We start from the raw sequence: 18,533 nt of genomic DNA, 5'->3' as shown, positions 1-18,533 counted from the left end.
TTTTTGGACATCAAAGACAGCTGCTTTCTAAATAAAAATGGAACTTGTAAATTTATACACATTGTCACTCGTCACCTGCAAAAAAAGGCTTGAATTTCAAATTGACAATATCTGTGTAGTTTTTGGGAGCAGGTCCTCCAGTTGTCACTAATTGTGTGTTCCGTAATTAGCAGACGTGTTTTTTGTATTCCTATGAAGCAGAATTTATTCAAAACCTTTCGTCGTTGGCTTCAATTCAATATTAAGATAACTCGACCACGTTTTATCAATTAACAATTTTAATTTTCATTCCCACTTTATATATCCCACATATATCCCTCTGAACTCTAACGAAAAGATACCACAGACTCTGACACACCTGTTACATATTTGGATATCTTACTAGAGAAAGGCATTGGTAGCAAGCTGGCAAGTAGACTTTAAGATAAACATGAATAACCTCAATTCCCCTTATTTATAGAGTAAAACACCATTGCAACTCACATATGGAGTTTATGTCTCCCAGTTGATTCGATATGTAGGACATGTTCTACGTGCGAGCGATTTCCAAAGCGAGGCAAGCTATTGACAAATAGTTGATGATACAGAGATATCAACATTTCACAAAATCTATGGTCGATACAATGACCTTGGAAGCAAATACAATATATCGTTAAGTCGAATGATATTGACTGACTTTTTAAAAAAAATGTAAGGTCATTATTTTCATCCCGAATTGTCTACGGATTTTTTCGCTTACCTAATCATGACGAGCACCATGCGAATGCGACTGGACTACAGTGGATGCTTACTTCATGGCACCTGGCCCCACCGCCATAAAACTTTGAGAATTCTCAAAAAAATTCTCAACTCAAGTCTTGAGAATTACTCAGCTAAGAATATTCTTAAATTCACTGCCATAAAACGATTTGAGAATATTCTCAGCTGAGTAATTCTCAAGACTTGAGTTGAGAATTTTCTCAAGATTTTTTTCTCGCGAGACTGTTTTCGCGGAATTTTTTCGCTGATTGAAGCGGCCCGGAGGGGCTCTTTTTTGTCAAAAGGTAAAAAACCACATTGGTTACACGTAAATAAAAGATCACAACATTATTTTTGTCGTCTGCATTATTTATTGAACATCATGGATTCATAGGTTGTCACTGAGAGAAAAGGGGCGCAAAACTGGGGGACGGAGGAGGAAGTTGCACTTATTGAGGAAGTAAAATCTCGAGCATCAGTTTTATTTGAGTCGTTTAAGGGTAGTGGGAAGAAAGGAAAGGGGAAAGAAATCAAAGAAAAAGAATGGCAATCAATTGTGGACAAACTGAACTCGTACGTAGTTTAAGCAAATTTTCACACATTCTCAATAGCCTCATTTACCATGATTCTGAAAGTATTTAGGAAAATATTAATTGTGAATCAGATGATCCTTTTTATCGATATAATACAAATTGCTCGTCATTTACGAAGGTTTAGACGGTTTGCTATCAAATTTCTTATTTCATATTATAGCCCCTGAGTGTGATGAGGGAGAAAGCACGTATATCTACCATATATTTCTTTCTTTTTTGAAAAAAAAAAAAAAATCGCATCAACTGCAATTCAGGTGATACTGGAAAAGATCTAAATATATGAAAGTCGCTTTTGTTTTTATTAGGTATGTTTTTGATCGGTAGGCTAAACACTATGCTATGTTTTAACATATGTGCTATTGGTTTTGAAATACATGTAAATGCGACAATTTGTAAATTTAAAGTAGGCTTACATTAAATTGGCATGCAAGATAACCAAACTTGTTGCCTTATGTATACACTCAAGGGAACTGCAACATTTCTATAAATAGATCCACGCGCATACAAGTGAAAAATGTTGGTGGATCTAATTCTTGTTCAGGTGTCACATATATTGTAGACGTACAATTTCCCATAATTTTCAGACAATATGACAAAAAGAAGCGTGGATTGGAAGAAATAAAGAAAAAATATTACAATATCAAGTCAAGAAGTAAGTTTAAGTAAAGGTGAAAAGAAGTAAAATTTTACTGTCACAAAATTTTGATTTGCTTAATAAAATTTTTATATCTATCAAATAAATTAATACTCAACTCATACTGATATATTTAACTGTTTAGAGAGAGGAACTAGTATATTATTAGAATTTGTTTCCAAGCCTTCTAATTTGTTCAGTAAAATATGTCCAGAACTACAAAACAAAACTGCCATCTCTTTATCTCTGGATATAAATTCATTTTGAATCTCTAATGTCTTGTGTTATTATTTTTTTTTAATTAAATAAAATTAGATTGTCATTATGTATAATAATGAACCATGTAAAATGTGTTTATACAGGCAAAGAGAAGTTGGATAGTGCGAAAGGCCCAAGACTGGAGGAGGCATTCCCCAAGCCCCACTTACTGCAGGAGAAGAAACATTCTTGAAGTTATCTGAGAGTGAACCAAATGTTCGTGGTGTGGAGGGAGAAATTGATACAGATGGTAAAAACATTTAAAATAGAAAGTATTAAATTTTTTGACTCTCTTTCTCCCTCTCTATGATTTTGAACTTTGATGTGATTTTGTTTTATGACATATTTTATTACAGCCCCTATACATTCCAAGTCTCAGAAGTGAATGAGAGCTAGCTGCAGTGTGCACAACAAAGTATTTTACAAGTGTAGCACAGAACTGTACTTATGTGATGTAAAAATTAGTTCTTCCTTATAATTAAACAGAGTTTTAATACATGTATATTAACTGTAATTCCAACTTTTCACACAAGTATTCTAATGTTATTAACTTTCTTAGTGTATTGATTTTATTTGTCTTATTTAATTTACTGATTTGTTTGCATCATCTCAGTCTTTGCCAATGAATGAAAAACTGATGAATAGAATTTATTGCAGGTTCCAAATGTCAAGAACAGACATCAAATGTAAAAGATACATTAAGTTCAGTTGATTATGGTACATAATTATATATGTACATTTAATTTCTATCCAATGTCATTTTTGAAAATGATAATAACATACTTTTGAATACAAATATCAGAGTGACGTCATTTTAAATGATATGTTATCATTTCTCATCTCTTTGTTCCTAGGATGGTTCAAAATGTAAAGAGAAAAGAGAAGACAGGTTGGTTCAGCCAATTATACATTTAATGGTGCATGCTAATGTAGACTAATGAAATCCCTTGACATACTACTGTTTTTCTTTAAAAGTTACAATTTTAGAAAAAGTAAACATTGTGGATATCTGCATAAATAACAAAGTCATACAAATCAGGAAATGACTCCCTCATATTTTCAGCAATGTAAAAGGGAAAAATTACTTATGTTTGTATAATTGTTTATCTGTTTTACCTACACAAACCACAAAGTACAACTTCTCAAAAATTTAAAAATACATGGGTGTTAAATTTTAAATGAAAAAAAAATTGAACAAATTCAAAAGGAAAAAAAAAGCAGTTAAATTAAATTACAGGTGAAGCCAAAAGGAGAAAATTGGAGGAGCTGGAAGAGAGAAATTTAATATTGGACAAACAACGGCTTGAGGAGGATGTACTCAAGATAAAAGAAGAGAGGAGTTCTTGCTCTTAAGAAGGAAGTCCTACTATTAAAAAAACAAAAACTGTTATGTGAAATTCAGTCATCTTATCCAGATTTTATTACAGTACTATCATCTGAATTATAATCATTTTTGGTTTTGCTATTCATTATTATAATACTTGTATGAGAGAGAGAGAGAGAGAGAGAGTCAATATGCATAGACTAATATACAGTTGTAGTTACATTTCATAAAACATAACTTGCACTGTCTCTTAGTAAAAGTGTTTATATTTCACAAATTTTAGAAAATCAAAATGAATTGATACATAAATAAATAAAAATTAAAAAAAAGAAATAAATCAAAAAAAGAAATAGAGAAACTAGAACTACATGTTCATCCTCACTGAAAATTTAATCAAATTTAAAAAAATCCATTGGTGATGGCTGTTCTCTTCAAGACACCATCTCTCCTGTCCTGATAACCAGGGTCTTGAATGGCCTGTTGCAAGCAGTGTCGCACATCAATGTCTGTACAGACCTCTTGAATAAAAATATCACCTCTTTCAATGCCAATATTGTGAAGGGTCACACAGGCTACTATGTATGTGATGGATTGCTCTGATGATGTTCTGAGACCAAAATGGAGGGCCTGAAATTTTCGCTTGAGGATTCCAAATGTCTGCTCAATAAGTATCCTCGTCCTACATAAGCTGGCATTAAACCGTTCCTCTGGCACTGTTCTTGGAGCAAGGTAGGGGTCATCAAATACCTGGTGAGGGGATAACCCGAGTCACCAAGTAAAATCCCATCACACATACCTGTTTAAAAATATTTCCTTCTTCTATATAAAGTACATAAATTATATGGAATGAGATTATTTACAGTGTAGTGGGTGATGGTAAAGTGTTGAATTTTCTTTCAAATGTTATATTTACCCGTTTCAAATTTTTGACAGAGGCTGGATGTCCTCCAAATCCTCGAGTCATGGCAGGAGCCTGGCCAACCAGCATATAGTGATGTGATCCTAATATTTGGATCACAAACCATCTATAAATTAAAAAGATTGGGTTCAGTGACAAATCATGACAAAGAATATGTCCAATGTTCAAATTAACTCTTTTCACTAATAAAAAAAAATTGTGGTTTCACCTGTAGATTCAGACTCTGGAATCCTTTACTGTTAACATAATTCACTTCATTTTCATGCGATGTACTGAGTCTTATCTGATTACAGTCAATGCAACCTATCAGATTTGGAAAACTTGCAAAGTCAAATTCATATTACAATATATACACTGTACTTGTTACAGAACAATGCTTTTGAATTATGGTTATTAAAATAAATTATAAAAAAAATCTAATGTAGAATGTATATTATCCTCCTTTTCACAAATCCCTCCTTAATAAATGACTGTAGTCATTATTTTTGTAAACCTTATATCAATCAATTACTAGGCCTCGATCTCTCCTTTATTTTTCTCAGACCCTGCTTGCATTTGATTAATTATTTAACCAGGCTAAGCCCTCTTCCACTTCACAAACTTCAAGATTTATTTCTCCGTTTCTTTTTATTTGTTAATGTTATTTTTATTATTAACATTAATCTACTGTTTTTTATTAAACCCCAATTTTGATGTCTTTCTCCTCCCCCTTCCACCTTTCAATTTTTGAATGATAGATATTGCATTTTTTAACATTGTTTTTTGTTCTTTCAAGAAATAAAATCAAGGTATGGTTATATTATGCAATTCCAAACAAAGGGAAAGTGATGTATTTTTTTTTATATTCGTACTCGTATTGTAATTTATGTAATACCAATGGATCCGCCCGTAATTCTTTCACATGCAGTATTCCCCCTTACATTGGAACTCATTACACAGAAAACCAATAAAAAAGAACGCTGGAACAGCGTATTTTCTTTTTCGCACACACTGTTTACAATTTCTGGGATAAAACTTATATTGTATCGTAAGAAATCACATGGAAAGTTGACAACATGAAGCAGAACTTAATCAAGTAAGTTTTTAAATATTGACAAGTGGCGCTAACGTTTGATCTGAGTGAAAGTGAGGAAATTTTTAAAGACAAATTTTATTGGAATGTTGTCTAGTGTTTGGAATTTATAAACTAGTACCTGCTACTCTTCTGAAACCTTCTTTCACTTTTCGTTCCTATTTCACCGACAGGAAAAGTGATGTAGAGTCTGGCAAAAACAGCGACTATAGCTGAGGCAACTGCTTTGACAGATCTACAGACGGACGACTCTGAAATTCCAAGACTGTCTCCAACCAGACGGAGATGGGCCCCTGTCGCCACAAATCGTAGGAACAGCAAAACTTGGAGAAAAGGAGAAATGGGCTTGTTCCTGTTGGTGTCAGTTGTCAGTTCCCAATGAAGTCCATTGACCAAAAAGTGTATTTTGGCTGGTCGGAATCGATAGCGCTGGAAAATCTCCTCCTCCTCCAGCATCTCCAGTGGGTTGCCTCTGTCCCTAAATACCCTTGGTCGAGGTAAACCAACGTGTCGACTGTGGTTCCATCTTAATTTTCTGTGCACTGCGGCCACTTTGTTTGTTAGAGAATATTCTTAAGTAACCTTTTGAGCATTCTCAAATATTTGAGAATAAAACAGAGTTTGAGATTTTTTTTGTTACTCAAATTTTTTATGGCGGTGGCTGAGTCTGAGAATGGAGGAGTTGAGAAAATTCTCAGACTTAAGAACATTCTCAGACTTAAGTATGTTTTATGGCGGTGGGGCCTGATCAAACGTCTGATATTTGATGTCCGTGGTTGTTCTGCTCACAATTTGTATTATTTCAATTGACGTTTTTGCAATTCAAAAGCACTTTCATTTACTGATTGTATGTTGTTTTACGACACTTTCGAGATATTTTTCAGTCATATAGAGACATATCATATACCAATACCATATACCGTTGAAGGGCTTCAAATTTAGACATATACTCGGCCTACAGGGCCATTGAACAGTGAGAGTTCTTTCGTGCCAACACCAATTCTGACACGGGACCTCACTTTTTAAGGTCTCCTCCGAAAGACCTGTGTCTTTCACTTCTAAGGCCGAGCGCTTGGCGAAGAAACAGTCACTGCCTATGTTTACGTCCTAAGTTTGACCCGGCGTGGCGAACGAGAATCTAACCTGGGCCTCCCGATCACAAAGGGAACGTCCTACCACAAGGCTACTGTGACCGGTAAAAGCACTGTGAAGTTGCACAATTCTTTTTACTTTTTTTTTTTTTTTTTTCACTGAACGCTGAGTTAGCTTGAGAACTGAAGGGGTTTTTTTTATCAGAAATATTTGTAAGAAGACTTTAAATATTAACGATAAATATTGTAAAGGATGATGTGCTATTAATCACAAGGACTTTCGTGTTTGAAATCTAAAAAAAAAAATAGATACGAAGACAATTATTTTGAATACAAATCGTTTGAGATATTTTCATAAAAAAAACCTTTTAGAGGGAGAGAAGTTGTGAGGATATAATTGATGCAAGTGTCAATTTGCAGAAATGACGAATCCGTGTATATATGAACACTGCATGTGAAACAAATATTATTTGTGTCCGATAAATCTCTATAAGATTCGCGCTCAAACATACGCAGATATTGATCACTCAGTTGTTTTACAAATTGTTAAATAAAATGACGTTATGCTCGTGGAAATTTGTTCGAAACCGACCATTTGCGATTAAAAAATAACGCGTATAACAGCTGTATTATATCTGGTTTATAGTAATGAGGCGCACCAAAGTTTTACCATAATACTTCATACATGCTATAACATCTAGATCATTGTTATATTTTAATTTGTAAACTAAATCATATGCATATTTCTAGATTTGACTTTATCGAAAAAGCCAGTAATTGTTCACGAGACAATTTATTTAGGCGTAATACCTGCATGCTCTCACAAGCACATAAGCACACCCACCCACACACATTAATTCACTCATACACACAAATCTCAGTGATTTTTTTTCTGAACAAGTGATTATCAATCCCGTTCTATGACAAAGAAAGCGTTGGGAATTTAACTGTTGTCGATTCTGAATTGCATTTGTAAGAACTAATATTGCTGATATATCTATGTGTAGTTATCTCAGAATCGTTTGTTACTAATAATTATTCTTGCCTTGAAAATATGCTTGATTTTGAACAACATTTAAGAGCATTAAAATGAGCGAAAAGTAAACATAAATTAGGAACAGACAACTGTTCGAATTGCTTATGCACAGTCTACAGCAATTAAGGTAGTACACAATAGATAGGCCAAAATTTTCCTCAAATTCAATTTTTTTTGAAACTTTGAGATTTTCTTCTAGGATACAAAATATCTCTTTATATGTAATATGAGAGAAATTCAACCGCACATTTTTTACCAACATAGTTTGAAATATGAGCTATCAGATCCCTCTAAGAAGATAGTGAAATCAGACATTCGACTTGAGAATGTGCTTTATTTAAAAACTATCCATTGATCTATTGCAAACTTGTGTGATGCTTTTTATAAAAGCAACCTTTTTGTTTCTAAAATTCAGTAAAATATATTGATACTGGTAAATTTGATTAAAATATAATGTAAAACTAAGACATAGGTATGCCCGGAATTGAAAATTCGCATGTAAATATGCTACACTTTAAGTTCTCTTAAGAGAAAATGTATATTTCAATTTTTCAAAAAATCAACAGATTCATTTAAATGGATCACAGATTAAAATGTGTCAAAAAACGGAAAATTGAACCGATGGTTTCAGATATGTTGGCGATTAAAAAAATAAATCAATAGCAAAAAAGTGAAAGATTCAGTAGATGACGTCACAATATTTGACCTTTGACATCTTAATATGACCTTGACCTTTATTGTACATAAAGAATATAGACTCCTTATATATATATGTCCAAATATCAGCCCTCTACTATTTACGGATGTTACACTGCTTTCAATAACAGACTGTTATATCACATTCTAAAACATTCTAAAATGTTAGCTCCCAAGTGACCAATATAGAGGATGTCTCTACTTTTTTAAAGAAAATATGACGAAAACATGTCACAGCTTATTATTTTTCTTACAAAGATCATTGATTATTGACAATATAGGGATATTCTTTTTTCTCATGTAATTTTTAAGGAATTCGATAGAATAGATTTAATGGGTGTTTTGTACTACCTTAATACCACTTTTTTGAAAGTGATCTTTCATTAAAAGTAAATAAGAACGTCAGAATTCCGGAGAAAGAAATGGAAATTTCCTAGTGTATTGTGGAAAGTGTGGATGAAAACCTATTTGGTATCCTCATTAGAATTTATAATCGTTTGTCTAAAAACAATTTGCAGTACGAAAAGAATTCTCTATTCCACTTTTCATTTCTTAAAAGCAATGTAAATTACATTCCACTTCCCTTGAATCAAATCTACATCGTACAGCCATCAGGACATTTCTGTCGATCGGCTGGACTTTTGTAACTGCTGACAAACAATACGAAATGAAAGTGTAACCTCGCAGTAATAAAAAAACAAAACTCTCTGCTAGCTTCAACTTTGGAGTGAATCATAAGACCTATGTCACAGATTGACAGTTCCGTGCAACGTAAAACTAATCAGGTACGCCTTCTAAGAATCCAGACTTTCCAATCTTTCTACGAAGACAAAATCAAGTTTATCAATAGTAACCAGAAATTATTATTCTCATACTTGGACAGAAATATACACTTGATAAAAATTGAAAAAATATCTATTAAATTTGCAATTTTTTTCCCCTGATATTCTTATATATAAGAGGTTTTCTTGTTTTTGTTGTTTTTGATGTTGTTGTTGTTGTTGTTGTTGTTTGTTGTTGTTGAACAAATCAAACATTTTATAACTACAATGTACTGACAGGAAAGAAGATACCCTTGATATCAAGGAAATCATCCAACTTGCTCCATGTTTTTTGCTTCTGTCAGCTTGTCAGCCTTTTTATTTGCCTTATATTCAAAGATATCAGACATATTTATGTCCCCATTTCGAGAGATCATAAGACATTCATGATTTTACATTTTTTGTTTATATATTATACTTGTCTCTTTCAACTTGTAACAAGTAATTTAACGATACCTTCACATCTTCTTTTTCTTTATTATTAACATCGATAAACTATGCTAATAAGTATTCTTGATTTATAACAAATGCACTTGCCATTTAAAAGTTCCCGTTTTGTTGATTTTGCATTTTCCATTTTATTTATTAAGAGAGAAATTCTGGAATAAAAACGCTTCTACTTTTCCTTCTTTGAAATTAAAATATTCACCGTTGTTTTCTAGAACCTTTTTTCTTGAGAAAATATTCCTTAATTATTGCGGCAAATGTTGCGGTCGATTTCATGTTTTGCATCAATTTAATTTGAATGTGAAAAGAAGCTCCTATGTATAGCTTCGTCGTCTTAACAAGGAGTGACCTATATTTTTTTTCATAACAATGTAATTGATGATTGGTCGGTGACTTCATAAAAAATAGATGAAAGATAAACATCACACCCTAGTTCTAACTGATGATGTTTATCTCAAATTTCTTAAAAGGGAAATGGGTTCTGGAAATTTAATATATTTCTTCTGAAAGATATATGTCAATGGCGTGAAAAGAATTATTTGAAATTAAAAGCAGAATTCATTTGCAACAACACCATATCTACAAGAAATCTAGTTGATCGATGATGGTATTATCTTTGATCATCTGCTATTGAACTAATTTTATTATAAACAAGAGGAATGCGAATTACTAAGAAATGACTGAAATAGTTTCCCAATTTTATGGACAAATTTTAAATTCATGAATGACTTTAGGTGAAATTCTTCTCATATTTTTTTTTAAAGATTTTTACAGATTAAAGAAGGCATTAGTCATTGGTATTCAAGGTACAATATTTCATTTATAGTCTAACATCATCTAAAATGAAAGAAATGGCGTTATGCCCTGAGTGTGTAGGTCTTTCTATCGTACTCTTTTATCTCTATATTATCGGGATAATGGCGTATGAATGGGGTAAAATCTTGACATTTGCACTTTTTTTCTCAAAATATGTTTAATCATACAAAAAGAAATTCGAAACCCATCTTACCTTTAGGACATCATGATAACATTACACTCCATCAAAACAAGCAAAATATATTTTTAATTTTTTTATGAATGAGGCATTTGACCGTGCTTACACTCGCGCAAGTGGAAATACTCGTCGTTTCCCTAGAGTTCATTGTAGACCTAGTTGCTGGAGTTAGAGCCAAAAAATTACCAAAGTGAAAGGATGTACTGTAAACATAATATATTTATGTTCTAGTGGAGAGATTTTTTTCCAACAGGCATCAAAATTTATATAAGAAGTTCTCCTTTGTCTGGACACGATGTCTGAATCTCATGACTTTTATGTGATGACAATCTTGGATTCAGCTAATTATGCCTACATATGGGTTGTATTTAACCAACGTCTCAAGGATCAGTTCAGTGACTTTGCTCAGGGCATATTCATTGTTAGACTAGACCTTTTTGTAGTTTTGATATGCAATTGGTAGGGTTAATTACAGAAAACGCTGTACGATGCAACAAACTTGAGGAAATTGAGTATTTCTCCAATGCTTATACAGAAACCGCACTGTTACTCTTTCATCATAATGATAACTTCATCAAAAATAGATGAAAGATAAAAATCACGCTTTTTTTCCAATTGATGTTATTTATTTCAATTTCCTTATAGAGAGAAAAGGGTTCTGGCAATCTAATATATTTCTTCTGAAAGATGTATGTTATGGCGTGAAAAGAATTATTGTGATATAAAAGCAAAATTTATTTGCAACAATACAATATCTAATCTAGTTTATCAATGATGGTGTTATCTATGATAATCTGCTATTAATCTAATTTTATTCATAAATATTATTAAGAAATAACGGAAATAGTTTCCTAATTTCATTGACAAATTTAAATTTCATGTCTGCCTTAATGTGAAATTATTCTCACACTTTTTTCTTTTGCGATTTTTACAGATAAAAGAATACATTTTAAGTGATAGTATTAGTCATTGGTATTCAAGGTACACTATATAATATTACATTTATAGTCTTAGATCATCTAAAATGAAAGAAATGGCGTTAATGCCCTGAGCGTATAGGTCTTTTTATCGTACTATTTCATCTCCATGTTATCGGGATAATGGCGTATTAAAGGGGTGAAACCTTTACATTTGCACCCCCTTTTTTTCAACTCAAAATATGTTTAATCATTTACACACAAAGAAACTCAAACTTATTTTAATTCTATGGCATTATGATAACATTACTTTCCATCAAACAAGCAATATACATCTTTTTATTTTTTATGGATGAGACAATTGACCGTCCATACACCGGCCCAAGTGTAAATACTGGACCTTCTCCTAGGGTTCATTGTAGACGTAGTTGCTGGAGTTTGGTCAAGAAAATTAGCAGTGATAGGATGTATTATATACATTATATATTTATGTCCTAGCTGAGGGATCTTTTTTATCAACAGGCATCAAAATTTATATGACAAGTTCCTTTTATTCAGGACACTATTTCTGAATCTCATGACGTTTTCCATGATGACACTCTATCTTCGATTCAGCTAGTTATGCTTAAAAAAGCATGTATTTAAACAACTTTTCAAGGATCAGTTTAGTGATTTAAACAAATTTTGACTTGTAAAAGTAATGCGGTTTTGATACACATATCGTCTAATTAATAAGTCGAAAGCAACTTTGATAATAAAAAAAAACTTCAATTTAGAACAAAGGAAAGCTCTTCTGGTAGTAACTTGCACAAAGGTACATTTATGGATTACAACACACCCACCACCAAAAAATTCCCGTGTTTCCATTTCCGTTATTTTTGTATATATTATACATGACAATATCAACTATGTGCATGCACGTTTTGGACCAAATCGTTCGAGTCGTATTTGGACAGGAAATTCCAAAAGTTACCCATTTGGCTGTTCAAAAGAAGGGGATGTTTTTAACCGATGAACATTTTAATCCTTGATTTTCAAAATAGGTTAGCCAAGTATCAAATTTCAGTGACTTATTCTTTTAACCATAAAACACAAATAAAGTAATTTTGTAGAGGTATACATTGACAAAAACATTATTGAAGAACTTAAACCGAAAAACTATGGTTGATCTTAGCCTTGAAAAATGCGTGTTCGTCAATTCAAATATTTTTAAATGTATCCTACTCATGATAATCAACTAGATAGGAACTTCATTTTGTCTGACATAAATATCAAAAAAGCTATCATTTCGAAACCAGAATATCTATTCCTGGTTCGATACCTTTTCACCTCCAACTTTTCATTAGGATGTTCTTTCATCAGTTAAAACGAATGACCAGAGTCAGTTGTTGTACAAGACAACCGCACATTTTAATTTTTGTATAAAACTAGAGGTACTGTTAGCACAGAGCTCACATTACCTATATGAGTAGAATATCAGAGTCCATGTTTTGCTTTGGCAAATCCGAAATATCTGTCCTATCGAAATGTCAGGTAGGAAGTACATAATGACACTATGTATAAAGATTCTGCTTAGTCTCCATAATTTTTTTTCAGTTGTGTAGGATAAGAGTTCGGTACCTCGTAGTGTAATAGACGTAGGGACGTACATGTACACCAACATTAAGAACTTGCGAGTCCGGACCGTAAAAATTTCAGTTATGATATTTTAAGGATTGCCAAATGGTTCCTTATTTTAGAAAGAAAGAAATCACAAGTTATCAAACACAACAAATAAAAGATGAAGTGAGCAGGTTTAGAGAAGGAAAGACTAATTCAATGACGTTTAATTCACTAAACTAGACGAATTCTATGTTCTTTTATCAGCACTGTCAATCGACAATCTTGCACTTTATAGCAAATGACACTAAATAAGGATCGTACAAAAAACGACCATTGTAAGTTATGACCAGTTACAATATTCTGAATTTCCTTGGTTAGACACAGAAGATATGTTTCAATCCACTTCTTTTTCACCTAATCTATTGTAAATATTGTGACATTTTTTATGATTTTGGGGCATTTAAAGACTGGCTGTTGCTAAAAAAATAGAGATTACGTACGTTAACGTAACTTTGGTGGCAGAAAACAAACTCGGTAAAATCTATCCTTTTCTATAGGCCAGCTGTTTCCTTTACTGTGGTATATAAAGCCTACGTCACAGTTTGACAGATTAATGTGACGTACGACTAAGCAAGCCCTTGCCTTCTAAATGTCCAAACTATAGTTAAACAATTATGGATATGTCTTCCAAAGAAGACAAATTAATTCTAAAAATGGTAGCCATATATTATTCTCTCACACTTGAACAAATATATACAATATATTAATTGAGAACATTTCTGCCAAATATGCCCAAGAAAATTACATTTTTCTGACTTTTTATACTTTGGTAAAAAAAAAAAAACATAACAGTGTCTTTACATGTTGAGTAATTCATAAATATAGCTAGAAAAAATGTGCTGACAGGAAAACAAAAGTATTAACTACATATTTCTATGAATATCATCCAGTATTATCTATGCTTTTGCATATAAGATTGTTCCAAAAATCCATTGTTTAGTCAATGTAATGACACATGGAACAAGAAAACTTTCCAAGCAGGCGCTTTTTCTCACTCTTTTTCGCATATAAATCGTTTGCTCCACCCACATTTTGTGTCATCCCAGACTCCATTTGAACAAAGTTGGACACAATCGGCATTTCTGCCGTTATCAGGCTGACCGCGGTGCCAGTTGGAATATGCTACTTTGGTGTTCCCATTCCATGTAAAATCACCTTCTTTGTTGACATCTGTTGCCCCAATCCATGTAGAGCATGAACACATGTAAAGGCACATACCTGAACAGGATGCAAATTTACATACTTTGAAATCACTTTAGTGTATTTTTGTGGGGGTTTTATTTCCGTTGTTTTCGTGAATAGACAACGAACTCGTGTCCTCCACGAAATGTGAAAGAAGATGGGCGAACAAGCCAAGAAAAATGCCTATGGCTCGACAAATAAGAAAGTGAAAAAATGAAATCCAAATCATAACACAATCTTCTATGGTATTTCAGTTAACATGATGTTATAATTCATGTACAATTTCCATAATTTGCAACAATCTCACAGGTCTACAAAATAGCAGGCACATTACTAAGTAGGCAAAAATAACAATATTTTCATACTAATACGAATTTTCTATATACGTATGATTTTGCTCTACTTTTTAAAGTATATCTTCAAGGTATGTCTAATAATAAACTTTTTTTTGCCTAAGGTCAAGATCTATTTAATGAAAGATACCTACAGGTTTCTCAAAATTGACATATGAATTCCTTTAATGATGCATTTTTTAACTATACATTGGTAAAATAAGATGTATCGGGACAAAAGTTTTTGGTAAACGAAAAAAACACCTTCTGTATTATAAAATCCCATATTCAGTGAAAAAATATGAAAAAGACGGGTTATATTAAGTTTTTGCCTCATCAGGCAACGAAAATGTATGCAAATGCCTAAATTCTCTCAGAAAACGGGTAAATTATATGTTCTTGGTCTTCTTAAAACTATATTACACTGAATAAAAGATATCGGTATTACTTCTGACATAATTTTAAATTGAATTTAATGAAAATTAATTATTTTCTACATAATTCAATTATAACCGTCAAGTACGGAAAAAGCGAGTTTAAATTAATTATCACGTCATACTGAATCTAGCATCAAAATACATTTACAAACTCTTGACCTTATCTAAAACATGGAACAAGAACACACTCAATCTTAAGAACTTTTATGGAAAAAAATCAATATCCATCGCGGAAATATTTGAAATCTAGCAACTCACGTTTCATACCACAAAGAAGATTGAAATTCCGATACACGCTATGAGATGTGTGGTGAAATGATTATTCTCTTAGAAGAAAACCTGATATTCAGAATTGTTATTTCATACGTTCAAATCCAAAGAAACCCTTTATGTTTTGACACAAAATTGTCATAATGGCATACCTTTCAATAATTAGAACTTTCTCTAAATACATAGTTCACAAATTAAACTTAATTTTGATATATTTGAAGCTTTATGTATTTGATGCCTTGTTTGGCCATCTTCTTTCAAATGCACAACAAACTCAACACTACTTAAGCCAGGAAATAAAGGCCCAATTATTTTTTTTCTCCTTTAACAACGAAAATTTATCCAACGAGAATATTTGATATGACAATATTGTGACATTTCACCTCAACACTGCAATAGCAAATACGGTTAAAAGAATTACAATTTCTTCAAAGAACAAAAAATACAAATTATATCAATTCGTTAAAACTTTATACTCTCACCATGTTTTTGGGGATGAAGAAAAGCTTCCATAGCCCAGGTATTTTCAATTTCAGTTTCTATTTCCAATAGGTGAGCAGCATTCTGTTCACAGTGTTTCTAAAAATTCGTATATGACAAGTGCATACCATGCATGTATACAGTTGGCAATCAACAGAAAAGGAATGCATTAACTAAACTATTTACAGTAAAACTTGTGTAATCCCAAATATTGCTTAATACGATGTAAGCTTTCGTTTAAGTCCGAAAGTCCCTTTCAGTAAATTTATTTGTTTAAGATATCGTCTAATCCAGAATGTTGTCTACTCCAATTTCTTTGGAACCATTGGTGTTCGGATAAGAGAAGTTTTACGGTATATCTAACTTCTATATTTATATCTTACTTTTGCGTTCTCCCAATTATCTTCTGTCTTGTTAAAGAAATAACAATGGTTTTCAAAAGGAACCCATCCTGGCTGACAAACTAAGGAAACAGATAGAAAAAATATACATGTATAGTTAAATGTTGAAGGCAATGAAGATTTGAATACTGCGAGAAGTAACTTTCAACGAGAATTAATACGTCAATTTTCTGAAGATTAATCATTCTAGAAAAAAGTTGAACTATCTTAAATATTGTTTTAAGTTAAAATTATACGTGTGTGCTTATAATTTTGTTGTACCGAGTGCAAGTGGTGTACATAAAATATTTTTCCATACAATTGATGCTTCTCGTGCATTTAACGTTTCTCAAAGCCATTGAGCTTGTATACTTAGTAGATTGCATGTAGTAAAATTATTATTTCCCAAGATTCGGTTAGAAAAAATAGCTAGAAGTACCAATGTAAGCGGCTTTTATGCACTTCAGTTAGTTTCTTGCTTTGGTATTTACTTCTGTTGTCCTTTATAAAGTAGATAATTACTGGTTAAGGTTATGTGGAATAAAGCAACCTTTAAAGCTTAATAAGGATAACAATGTTTCGGAGTTAATATCGACATGGGATACCATTAAAGTTTACAAAAAATGTCATTGTATTTATTTTTTTATCTTAGAATATTTATATTTTTATGTACGTTACGAAGTGCACATTCTAAGGCATTCCATAAGGTAAAATTATAAATCATTTTAGTAGAACACATCTGTTTTTGTCTGCGGAACAGGTGTCTGGAAAGAGGTCATTTACCATATTTATGATAGTTCAACAATTTGTGTGTGCGGATTTGAAGACAACGGAATTATTTGTCGTTTTTAGTTCTTTCATGTACAACACAGACACAAAAGAAGTTACTATTTGATCTAGTTATATAATTTAAGTCAGTATCAGTATATGAAACTGCTGAAAATAGAATACTAGTAGTTACTACAAATCACCTAATTGGAGAAAAGCATGGCTTACATCTTCAAAATGTTAACGTTTTCAATGATGGTTCTATAAATTAAAAAAAAGAGACTTTTTTCTAAATATTTCATTAATTGTTATCGTAATTTTATTATCGGGTGAGGCCTGAATCTAATATTCAATCTCAACCTCATTTTTTCCAATTAGAACATAAGTGGAAGGAATAAATTGAGGTCAGATCCATGGAAAGATCGTTATAAAGACAATGTTTCACATACTTTTGTCCATTATAAAAAGAGGCAACCCTTTTTTCCTTGATTTTGTAAGAATTGGGTAATTTGGTAGATTCAACAAAAAGAGATGTCAGATATAGATCTGATCATTCTATACTACTAATTAGTTTGGTTTCAATCAGTTTTACAAATGTAAAGAGGTCTGCATAATTTAAATCTCTTCTTAAAGAAAGAGTAAATTTTCAAGAAATGAAAAAAAAAAAGATTTACCGTTTTAATAATTTAAAGCAACAATTTGCAGCAGCCATATATGTACGAGGCAATTTAAGACATATATCAATGAAGTTTAGGATCTCCTTTTTGAACAAATTGCCTTACTCCTACATGCACAAAAAGTAAAACAGAACAAAACGGACTCCAAAGGAAAACAAAAACAATATTTTTGGATCATTTGAAAACAAAATCAATCAAGAAGGTATTGTTGACGATGATGATGATGAAGATGATGATTATCATCATAATCATTATTATCAATATTATTTTTGTTGTTGTTGTTGATTAAGTCCTTTGATTCTTTATATTTGACATATCTTTATTAAAGCATTACTTTTTTTTATTTCTGTACAATTTAATCAGATATATACAAACTTCATTAAACGATACCAAATATTTAAAGAATCAATGTCAAGGGCTTCGCCCGTTATGCAAATCAGCCCACGTTTCCAACTGTTGTTGATGTCCATAGCGTATCTAACAAACTAGACAGTGGTTCCTTGTATTTACATTTATATATGAAATAAAAGTGTAAATATAAATTTAAAAAAAAAAATGTTGTCTAATAGATTTAAAAGACGAGGCATTCTATGTTAATTTCCATAGCCCCCTGAGGTCTGACATAAAGACAGCCGTGAGAAATTGACAGGCATATAAGGCACTGAACCTTTCACTTTGCAAAATTTACATTCTACTGTAATTATCGAGAAAACAACACACCGAAATTTTATAGAGATACCACAGAGAAGCAGTTGGAAATGTAAATACTGTGTGATATATACAAATACCTAAGCAATGTAATGAC

At 32.0% G+C, this 18,533-nt stretch overlaps 2 pseudogenes; one reads left to right on the top strand and one right to left on the bottom strand.

The window, feature by feature from the left end:
* The first annotated feature begins 1,120 nt into the window (after positions 1-1,120).
* Positions 1,121-2,608, top strand: LOC133189447 (myb/SANT-like DNA-binding domain-containing protein 4; annotated as a pseudogene).
* A 1,338-nt stretch (positions 2,609-3,946) lies between these two features.
* LOC133189446 (putative nuclease HARBI1) lies at positions 3,947-4,572 on the bottom strand (annotated as a pseudogene).
* Positions 4,573-18,533: the final 13,961 nt, after the last annotated feature.

Source organism: Saccostrea echinata, unplaced genomic scaffold (assembly GCF_033153115.1).
Source record: "Saccostrea echinata isolate AGI-Se365-2 ecotype Australia unplaced genomic scaffold, CSIRO_AGI_Sech_v1 ptg000018l, whole genome shotgun sequence".
Classification (NCBI taxonomy): domain Eukaryota; kingdom Metazoa; phylum Mollusca; class Bivalvia; order Ostreida; family Ostreidae; genus Saccostrea; species Saccostrea echinata.
Note: the sequence above shows the minus strand (reverse complement) of the source record. Positions and strands in the feature narration are given on the sequence as shown.